Here is a 10047-nt window from a genome sequence, read left to right on the forward strand (position 1 = left end):
AGAAAAAAAAAAAAAAGCATCTGGTGCTAGCTCGGAGCTAACGGAGATTAGAAGCTGTTTCAACAATAAGGAGAGGGAGAGTCCTCTCCTGTCGGACTGAGAGAGATAACGTCAGCTCAGGGAGGTAAAGGACTCTCTGAGTGATTAGGTTGTAAACTTTAGTCTAGTTATCTCAGTGGGTCTCAAATGGTTTGGTCATCTATGTAAACAAATATTTCCATCTATGTAATATATAGTTGTATATAAAATAAGTTAAGAAATCCTTCCAATGTGTACTATAGGTCAGTACAAAAATAAAAAACACAGTTTGAAAGGGGAGTGATTAGTCAAATATGCATAAATAAAAAGAAAAAATGCAGACTAGGTAAGATAAAGATAGGAGAGAGGAGTTTATCAATGATTTGTTATTGCTTGTGAGCATATTCTAATGGCTTTTTGATTATTGAAATATATACAGTTCTGTTTCATATGAGTGTTGAGAACTGTATCCATAAATCTCTTAATGTTGCCCTCAAAGTGCACCAGATTGATGCATTCAACTTCAATTTAAAGAAACAAATCTTCCCGGGGTGCATGCCCCCGGACCCCCCTAGAGGATGTCAGGTAATCACAAATAAAACAGGTTCACATGGATAGGATACTAGATAAGTGTGCACACTCATTATATACACTACACATTTTTCTTGGATTTGTTAACACTATAGTCCCTAATATATTTGTAGAAAGGCAGGAAATGGAATTAAATTGAGAAAATATTTCATTGCGGAGGAACCCCGGTTTTGTGTCCCCCCCACTTCTCAAACCAAAGTTACACCCTTGGCTACAGTCATACCAAGAAATGGCTTAGCCCCACCTTAGCCCCGCCATGAAAAATGATGTTAAAGTAAGCAAAATAAAGTACGCCAACTCGCGGAGTAAATTGCACAGACAGCAGTTAGTAAGATTGATTTCAGCAGCCACTTGTCTGGAAATACCGAAGACTAGAAACGGTTTTGAAATTTTTTGTCACGTAGTGATCGTCTTCTCAATAAAACATCTTTGATAATGTCTTCTGGCCAATCAGAATCACGATAACGGCGTGGTGTTGTTGCAGGAAGTCCCGACGGAGAATACTTTTGCGGTAGTACATCTCTATACATCGATACAACACTACGTGTTGATAGAAATCAACACGTAATGAAATAAGACCCCACGGTTTGATGATTGATAGGTGTGTGGGCTGTCTTTCATTTTGACACACAGAACAATGGGGGCTATCCACCCTTATCCACAATGTAAAGTAATTCACACAGCCTCTTCCCTCTTCTCTCTGTGAGGAGCAGCAGGTTCAGCTTTCAGAACAAAGTAACACAAAACTAAAATGGCATTCATTTTTTTAAATGTGTAGTAATAGATGTATTTATTTTTCTTCTCAAGAGAGTACCAGAATGTGTATTTTATGTTAGTATTTTAAAAAATCCCCCCAGACCCCCCTGCAGGGGTTGGGTCTTCAGCATGCCTTTCACTTGTGGGGAAATTGCAGGATTGGCTCCAGGTCGCCCTTTTTATTTACTACAAGACAAATGTGCCTTTTTATTTCATACAGTTCCATTTGGATTGAGACAGGGAAATAATCTAAACCTCACGCGTGGCTATAAACGGAGGTGGTATAAGTATATATCTTGTACTTGAGTAAAAGTAGAAGTACTCAGATCTTGTACTAGAGTAAAAGTAGAAGTACTCAGGTCTTGTTTGTAAAAGTAGAAGTACTCAGATCTTGTACTTGAGTAAAAGTAGAAGTACTCAGGTCTTGTACTTGAGTAAAAGTAGAAGTACTCAGGTCTTGTACTTGAGTAAAAGTAGAAGTACTCAGGTCTTGTACTTGAGTAAAAGTAGAAGTACTCAGATCTTGTTCGTAAAAGTAGAAGTACCAGAGTGTAGGAATACTCTGTTACAGTAAAAGTACTGCATTCAAAATGTTCCTCAAGTGAAAGTATAAAAGTATTCTCATCAAAATATAGTGAAAGTAGCGACAGTAAAAGTAGTCATTGTGCAGATTGGTCCATTTCAGAATAATATATATGATATGTTTTATAATGATTGATCATGAAAGTGTTCTCAAAGCTGGTAAAGGTGCAGCTAGTTTGAATGACTTTGTATACTGCAGGGTAGCTTGTGGATTTACTCCAGGTGGAACTAAAGTCTGATTTAACACTTGGTTATATTTCACATCATTCATCCACATCTGTGAAGTAACTAAAGGTATTAAATACATGGAGTGGAGTAGAAGTACACAATTTACCTCTGAACTGTAGAGGAGTAGAAGAACAAAGTAGCAACACATTGAAATACTTAAATAAAGTACAAGTATCTCAAAATTGTACCCAAGTATAGTACTTGAGTTTATGAACTTACTTTACACCACTGGCTATACAGATAGAAAGACTAAGCCTTGCACAGAGGCATGAAAATACATTTTCAAAATGCTCAACATTGCTGCCAACATTATAAACTGACTGCTACACAATTCAAATAAATGCTTTTATACATTTCTATTAGATGTGACTCTTTGGCGTTTCTGTTATTATTAACTGCTTTAGTTGTTCTGACTGCTAACATCCTGTTATTCCTCATTTTAAAGCCGATATTCCGTGGGGTCGGGGGGCTCGGATCCTTGTCACCTTTTTCATACCTGATGAGTTTGCATCCCTGCTAACTACTCTGTTGTTTTCTGATATGCCAAAGGGGGAAATTACAAGTCCTGCTCCAGTTTCAGAAAGGCTCTGATATCTGATTTCTTGCATCAGATCAGAAACTGTGTGTCTCCCTTTTGAAATTGAATCAAAAACATGATTTGTTTCAAGGACCTGTATCTGCACGCCTAACACCACCATGTGTGTTAACAACTAGTATGGAGGGATTTAATCCTGAAACACAGTGTGTATCCATCACATATGTCACCCTGTATGCAATTAATACATTTCAGTCACATTCACTGAATACTGGCTGTGCAGGAAATTGAATTGTTGGAGTAAAAACACACCGAGCTCAGTCATGTTGCTGAGTCGGTACTTCAGGTGTTTTATTTCAATGTGTTCCCGTCTCACCCTGCACACTTCATTTCCTCCTCATCCTTCCTTATCCCCTCCTTCCTTGCAGCCTTGTGTCCTGCCCTTCCTCTGTGTTTCAGATCCTCCTCCTCATCAGTAGGCTGGATGTGTTTCTCCACTCAGCCATATTAGTTGAATTAACATTGCCACAAGCAGACACAGCGTTTACTGCATGCACCACGTCGCCATGGAAACACACAACCTCACAAACACACACACGTGTGTGTGTGTGTGTGTGTGTGTGTGTGTGTGTGTGTGTGTGTGTGTGTGTGTGTGTGTGTGTGTGTGTGTGTGTGTGTGTGTGTGTGTGTGTGTGTGTGTGTGTGTGTGTGTGTGTGTGTGTGTGTGTGTTGTGTGTGTGTGTGTGTGTGTGTGTGTGTGTGGTGTGTGTGTGTGTGTGTGTGTGTGTGTGTGTGTGTGTGTGTGTGTGTGTGTGTGTGTGTGTGTGTGTGTGTGTGTGGTGTGTGTGTGTGTGTGTGTGTGTGTGTGTGTGTGTGTGTGTGTGTGTGTGTGTGTGTGTGTGTGTGTGTGTGTGTGTGTGTGTGTGTGTGTGTGTGGAAGTTAATCCCGATGGTGTTGAAGTTCACGGACGTGGAGGACGACGAGCTGAGAGAGTACTGTTTCCAGGCCTTTGAAGCCTTTACACGCAGGTACACACACACACACACACACACACACACACACACACACACACTGACCTTCATGTTGTTTCCGTTGATTGACAGCTGTCCAAAGGAGATGTTGCCACGGTGACAAAGCTTTGCCTTAAGTTCATGACCTTTGACCCGAACTACAACTATGACGATGAAGAGGAGGAGGAAGACAGCATGGACGTGGAGGAAGGGCTGGAGGAAGGTGTGTATTAATTTATGTTTTGTGCTGATTCAAATACTGCTGGGTATTACTAAAACTTAAATAAAAACTGTTTCTCGATTTATAAGTATGTTGCATTTAACTGATGAAAGAATATTTAATGTACTTACCATATATACATGTATGATTACAAAAGACTAACATCAGTACAATGTTTTCAGTAAAGAGCTTATAAGCTAAATATGATATTAATTTGTTTTTATTTTGATAACTTTTAATACAAGTTTGACAGTAATCCGTGTTCAGTCGTGTCTTGAGGTTATATTTGACTGAGGACTCAGTTTGAATGATTTGTTAGAAAATCAATTGTTACCTTATTTACTTTACTTAGTAACTTGTAATCTGAAAAATACTCAAATAAAGTTCCACAAATGTGGATGAAAGTAGAGAACTTCCAGTACTGCCTTTCAGTCAGTGTTAGTCCTAATTTTCAGGTATTTGGATCTTAAAGAGAAAGTCTCATGTCTGTATCTAATAATGTACAATACAAAGACCCATAATGCATTGTTTTGTGGGTCTGTTCAGATTGATTGAGATAGAAAATGTAATTGAATCTCCTCGGCCAATGAGAAGTGATGTAAACACAATGAGAGAAAAGATGAATCCATTAAAAATAACCTCTTCTCTGGACTCAAGAGTCAGAACCCTACAATATTATCTCTGTATAGAAATCAAGGTAATTGGTCAAACATATCTTGATATACTTTATATTATTTGAGTTCTCACCAATGATAAGTGATGGAAACACTGGTCTATCAGCAGGATGCCCTCCACTTTCCATCCAGCAAAATAGACAATGGAGCCCTCAAAGCGCTCCACCAACCCCACCACCCTTTTAAACAACTTATGATCAATAAAATAAAGAAATTAGCTCAAACTTGATGCAGAATATCTTGAAAACTGTTTATTTGATCCAAATCAGCAATTGGGTATAAGTAATCTTTGTACCTGTCATCAGTGAGAGGAAGAGCAGCAGAAGCCTCTTCATGGTGCTGCTGTCCGATGCTGAGATCCTCCGTCAGATTATTAAACTGGTCTCTACAGTTCGTTGGTATGAGTGTTGTGTTTTCCAATTACTGTCGTGCCTTACCTTAAATCTTTCTACCCCCAGCTTTCTCTCCGCCCTTCCCCTTTTTCTTCCGCTTAGTAATCAAAGCTCCTTCCTCATTATATGTAGATTTTTTTTTAGCGTTCACAGTACACAGGAAATAAGTTGTGAGAAAGAGAGACACAGACAAATACACTTTGGATTATCAGGAAGTCCCTGACATAAACACAACATGTCAGAAACTTAGAGTAGATATTTTTTGTATCATTCCTCATTTGGTTAATTAAGAAAATCATCCTCAGAAATCTGACTGGTCCCTAATGTGAAACTAATTCACAGGGTAATAAAATGACTCATGTTTTAATCTGTGAAGGAGAAGTTGGGGGCTTTTTTAACCAGAAGCTGTTTTTAACGAGTACATTGGTAAGTAGAAAATTATAGTAATCATAACCCCCCCCCCCCCGCTGTGTGTGAGTGTTTTGCAGCATTGCATCGGTCTTGCTATATTAAGCCAACAGGATATGACTGACATTGAATTTCCTGCAAAAACACTAACCACAAGAAACTGTTGCTCATTATGTGTCATCTTATACTTAGCTTTTCATAATTCAATTGATTTAAAAACAAACAAACAAACACATTAAACATGTATTATTGTTGTTATATTTTCACACGGTCCTCCATTAGTTTTAAATGTTTTCTATCACCAGTTGATGTAGTACACGTTGGCCGGCTTTTTGCCAACAATGCAGCAGTGTACAATGTTTTACATTTTCCCTTTTAATGGACATTTTATAGCAGACAGAGAGCAGATTCTCTAAGTTCTCTAAGTTAAGTTTCCTAACATTGAAGTCTTTATCTGGTAAAGACTATTTTAACGCTCCTTTTCTTAAGGTGATTCTGGTGTAGTTGTATCCTATGCACACTCATTATCCAGAGTTAAGTTTTGGTTTCCAGTTGTAAAGAGCTGTATTCGTAAATCCATCAGGAATGAAATCGACTCGGCTAGAAGAAGTCTCTAAAATGCTCTCCTCTAAAAGAAGAACTGCAGTGCTCTGTAGCGAACCAAACAACCAAGCCTGAAAACAATCCTATACAATGAATTATTACATTGGAGATCTGTGTTGATCCAATATGAGGACAGCTTGCTTAAACCATCTATAGGACCATCTGTTGGGGCTTCTAAAAGATCAAACTGTTGTCCTTAGAAAAATGAAACTGTGAACAGACTTGGACGGTTACAGAAAACCTCAAATCAATGATCACTTCCTGCCATTGGTACGCAGTGGAACGATATTTCTTTTCTTAGCGGAAGCAATACGATCATTTTTAAGTCAATTAATCATGTTGTTGCATGTGCGGTTGGTTTAACAAAACAAACACACCTATCTGTTTTGAGCTGACACACTACAGAAAAACATTATTAGCCACCCTGGAAAAGCTCAAAGATTGAAAGAAGTATTTTTATTTATATGAAGAATAATACTCTCTGAACACATTGCTGAATGTGTGTTTGGCCTAAAATGACATTGAGTCAAAGTGGAGATACTAGAAAGCTTTTACAACAAGAAAGACAATATGTTGGATTACATGACTGGTTGTGAAAATCACGTCCTCTTCCAACCCCGGTGTTCAACATCACAGTGTGTCAGTGTGGAGCAGGTACACCTCTCTCTGTAACTAGAAGGGACCCTCGCCTCATTTCAAAGAAATGCCTGCCTGGTCTTTCCTCATTGCTGCTCTGTCTCATCAAAATCGACCAAGGGGGGCCAGAGATATGGAAAATGCACCCAAATGACCCCAGAGGTGTTTTATTTTTCTAAATTAGAATGACAGAAACGATAAAGATACAAAACTTTAACATTTATGTTCACAATATTACTCAGTGTTTCCCCTACCATTGTCTTGGAGGGGCGCTGCGCCCCGCCAACGGAGCCCCGCCAACGGAGCCCCGCGCCCCCCCTGAAATTCAAGGTGTTGACATTTATTTTTATTTTTTCATATATAGCACCAAATTGCAACTAATCTATATCTACTGTCACTTCTCACATTGAACATGTGCTCTTTTATTAAATAAACTAAACGCTTTCATTTTAAGTTGTGAGTTTAGTGTTTTTGACCCTAAGAAACACTGATGCATTAATCAATAACAATAATCCACAGCTCCTCTCTCTGCTCCAGAGGATTTATAAAAAAAAATTATCCCAATGCCCCCCCCAACCCCCCCCCCACTTTATGATGTCCTAATGTTGTTTTGTCTTGTGTAACCATTAGACAATCAGCAACCAAGGTAACCCCCCCCCCCCCTTATCACCTGAATCTCCTCCTCGAGCACCATTGAGTTCTTTTTAACCAAATGTCTCTCAGAGGGGCGTGGGGAGGGGCTCCTTATTTTCATCTAAAGTAACAGACAGAGAATCAGCACTTTGGAAACAGGGCTGAAACAGAGGGGATTATGGGATGCTGCAATAATCTGTTTGGTGTTTGGAGCCAAACACTTCAGAGACATGTTTTGTATCTGAGACCTATAATATATTGATGAAAAACAGTATAATAGGAGACCTTTAACGTTTTTTATATAGATATGAGCCTTTTTAAAGGAGCACAATGCTGTTCTAATTTATTATACGATCACGGGTGTATTTTAAAAACATAGGCTTTTTAGTGTGAATTTCCTTGCAGACAAAAACATATATTTAATGATTGACACTGTGGACTACATTGTTTTTTCCCCCCACTGTTTTATTTACGGTCAGAATTGAGTTCAATTTAGTTCGCATGAAATAATAGTTGTACTTTACAATCTACAGGTTTTTTTTGTCATGGTCAGTCAGTGAGAATCGCTGCTGCTTTGTGGAGGAGCCGTCCCAGGATTTAGATTCAGACACAATCTGCAAGGGGCCCCTAATTAAACTAAGATTACATAGTTAACTTAAATACATTCGAGGAAAATGTACTTTGTATAAAGCCGAAGAAGTGTTATAAATACTTAAATGCCCAATGTTTTCCCTTTTGGTTTGGTATTTTAATGTTATCTGCAAGCCTTGAACACAAATACATCTTTATTACCATTAAAAAGTCACATTTGAACTTTCTAACCAAGTTAATTTAAGGATAATATTTGTGCTCATATTAATATGTCATATGCACTTTGCAGGTTTAAGCATTTACATGAGCCCCGGTCTAATGGTACTAGATAAAAATGAGTCAAATGTTTAATAAGTTGAAGGAGCAATATTTCTCCGTGCAAAGGAGAAATAGCTGATATACATAAAAAGATAGTGATGTTTGTGTGGCTGAATCTGTACCGTCATTTCCCCCTACTGCTAACGCAACCATGTAGCACAGAAATACAAGTAAACATCCAAGACAGAGCTTTGTTAGCCGGAAAAAATTACATATTTTTCAAAGATGGAGCAGACCAGTCATCGAGTATCGCAGGGGGGGGCCTGTTGGGAAGTTATCAGTGATGTTTTGGGTCATTGGTTTCTGCTCCACATCAGTCTGTCCCTCTGTTTACTGTTGTCACCGCTCTCACTGTAGTGATACTAGTGAACTCTGTTCTCTGTCTCATCAATCATGGAAACCTTAAAGTGGACCTATCATGCTATATTTGAATAATATAGTGTAGGACCATACCTATATAAGGCATATTTATACTTTTTTTTTTTCAAAATACCAAACAGATCATGCATTTTAGCCATGCCTCATTTCGCTCAATTTGCACTTTTTTAGTCCTGTTTTAGCAAGGGCAGATTCTGTGAGAACAGCACCATCTACTGGCCTGGCATATGTACTACAGCGTCTCCAGCGCTTTCGAACGGCAATGGCCGTGGCTGTCTCCTCCTGATTGGTGGAGTTGGCCCAATAGCCGTAGCGCCACCGTCCTGACGTCAGGACAGTGTTCAAATCTGGATCAGATTTTATCAGATCCGTTGCAGCCCCTTTTTTAGAGATTTGGGTATGGAGGAAAATAGAGAGGGTTGTGTTTTCTGACACTTGGTGAGTTCCCTGGAACACCGGGGACACATATTCATGTAGAAAAGACGTACAAAAGTGCATTTTGCATGATAGGTCCCCTTTAAGCTTTGGCAATACGGTATGTCATTAGGGTCATGCCAATAAAGCTATTTAAATTGAATTGAAGTCTAATGCTAGTCTATTGACGTTGTTGATAGTAGCTGGAAACAGATGGACAGCATTGACTGTATTTAACAACATTATCAGAGAAACCTTTATCATTAATCTCAGGTATTTAGTTTCTCACCTTTAACCTCCAGTTGTATTTTCCTGAGAGCAGCTCGGTCAGTGTATGTTTTGAGTCAGTGTATGTTTTGGTCATTGGATTTTCTTCTCACAAATGGAAATTCAAAAACAAAAAACGACTGGATATTTGATTTTCGTTTTCAAATTGAAAAACCAAAATTGAAATACAAGGCGTTTTTCTTTATCACGGTCAAAAAGGGATTTACTAAACTTAAAAAACGGGATGATTTTCATTTTCTACTTCTCAAAACAAAAAATAAAATCACTAGAAAACAGAAACAAAAAAAAAACCAGTTTTTTCATATTCTGCTACCGGAAGTTGTCTTTCAAAATAAGAGCGCAGACGAAACTCACGGAAGTGATTTCAAAACAAAAGCACGTCGTAGGCTATGCTAAAATCACACTTTGAATCACTACAGTATCCTGTTGAAGGAACTGTGATTATTATAAACAAGGGGAATTCAGCGATCACAATGAAAACGGCCAAGACACACTTTGAGCCCAGAAAATGAATGTTATTAAGGGCTGTAAATATAATAGGCCTATTTCTAAAATGGACAACATTGTTAGGAGATTTCAACTAGTTCAATCAGCTCCTCCACTTCAGCTCTCTGAAGCAGAAATAAATCATTCTATGTTGTGTTATCTATCTGTTATCAGGCTGTAGTATGTAGGTACGAAATACAGTTTTGCATTGCCTATCCTGCAGAAACACCCATCTGAATAATGGCCACTTCTTGCTAAATTGAATGTATGGAGGTATGAATATAT

At 38.4% G+C, this 10047-nt stretch overlaps 1 long non-coding RNA gene across 1 annotated transcript; it reads left to right on the top strand.

Annotated features, from left to right (window-relative positions):
* Window positions 1-3637: 3637 nt before the first annotated feature.
* Window positions 3638-5079, top strand: LOC117487143. Its single transcript, XR_004556352.1, has 3 exons — window positions 3638-3739; window positions 3815-3944; window positions 4921-5079. It is a non-coding gene; the product is annotated as an uncharacterized LOC117487143 (long non-coding RNA).
* The last annotated feature ends 4968 nt before the right edge of the window (window positions 5080-10047 follow it).

Source organism: Trematomus bernacchii, unplaced genomic scaffold (genome assembly GCF_902827165.1).
Source record: "Trematomus bernacchii unplaced genomic scaffold, fTreBer1.1, whole genome shotgun sequence".
Lineage (NCBI taxonomy): Eukaryota > Metazoa > Chordata > Actinopteri > Perciformes > Nototheniidae > Trematomus > Trematomus bernacchii.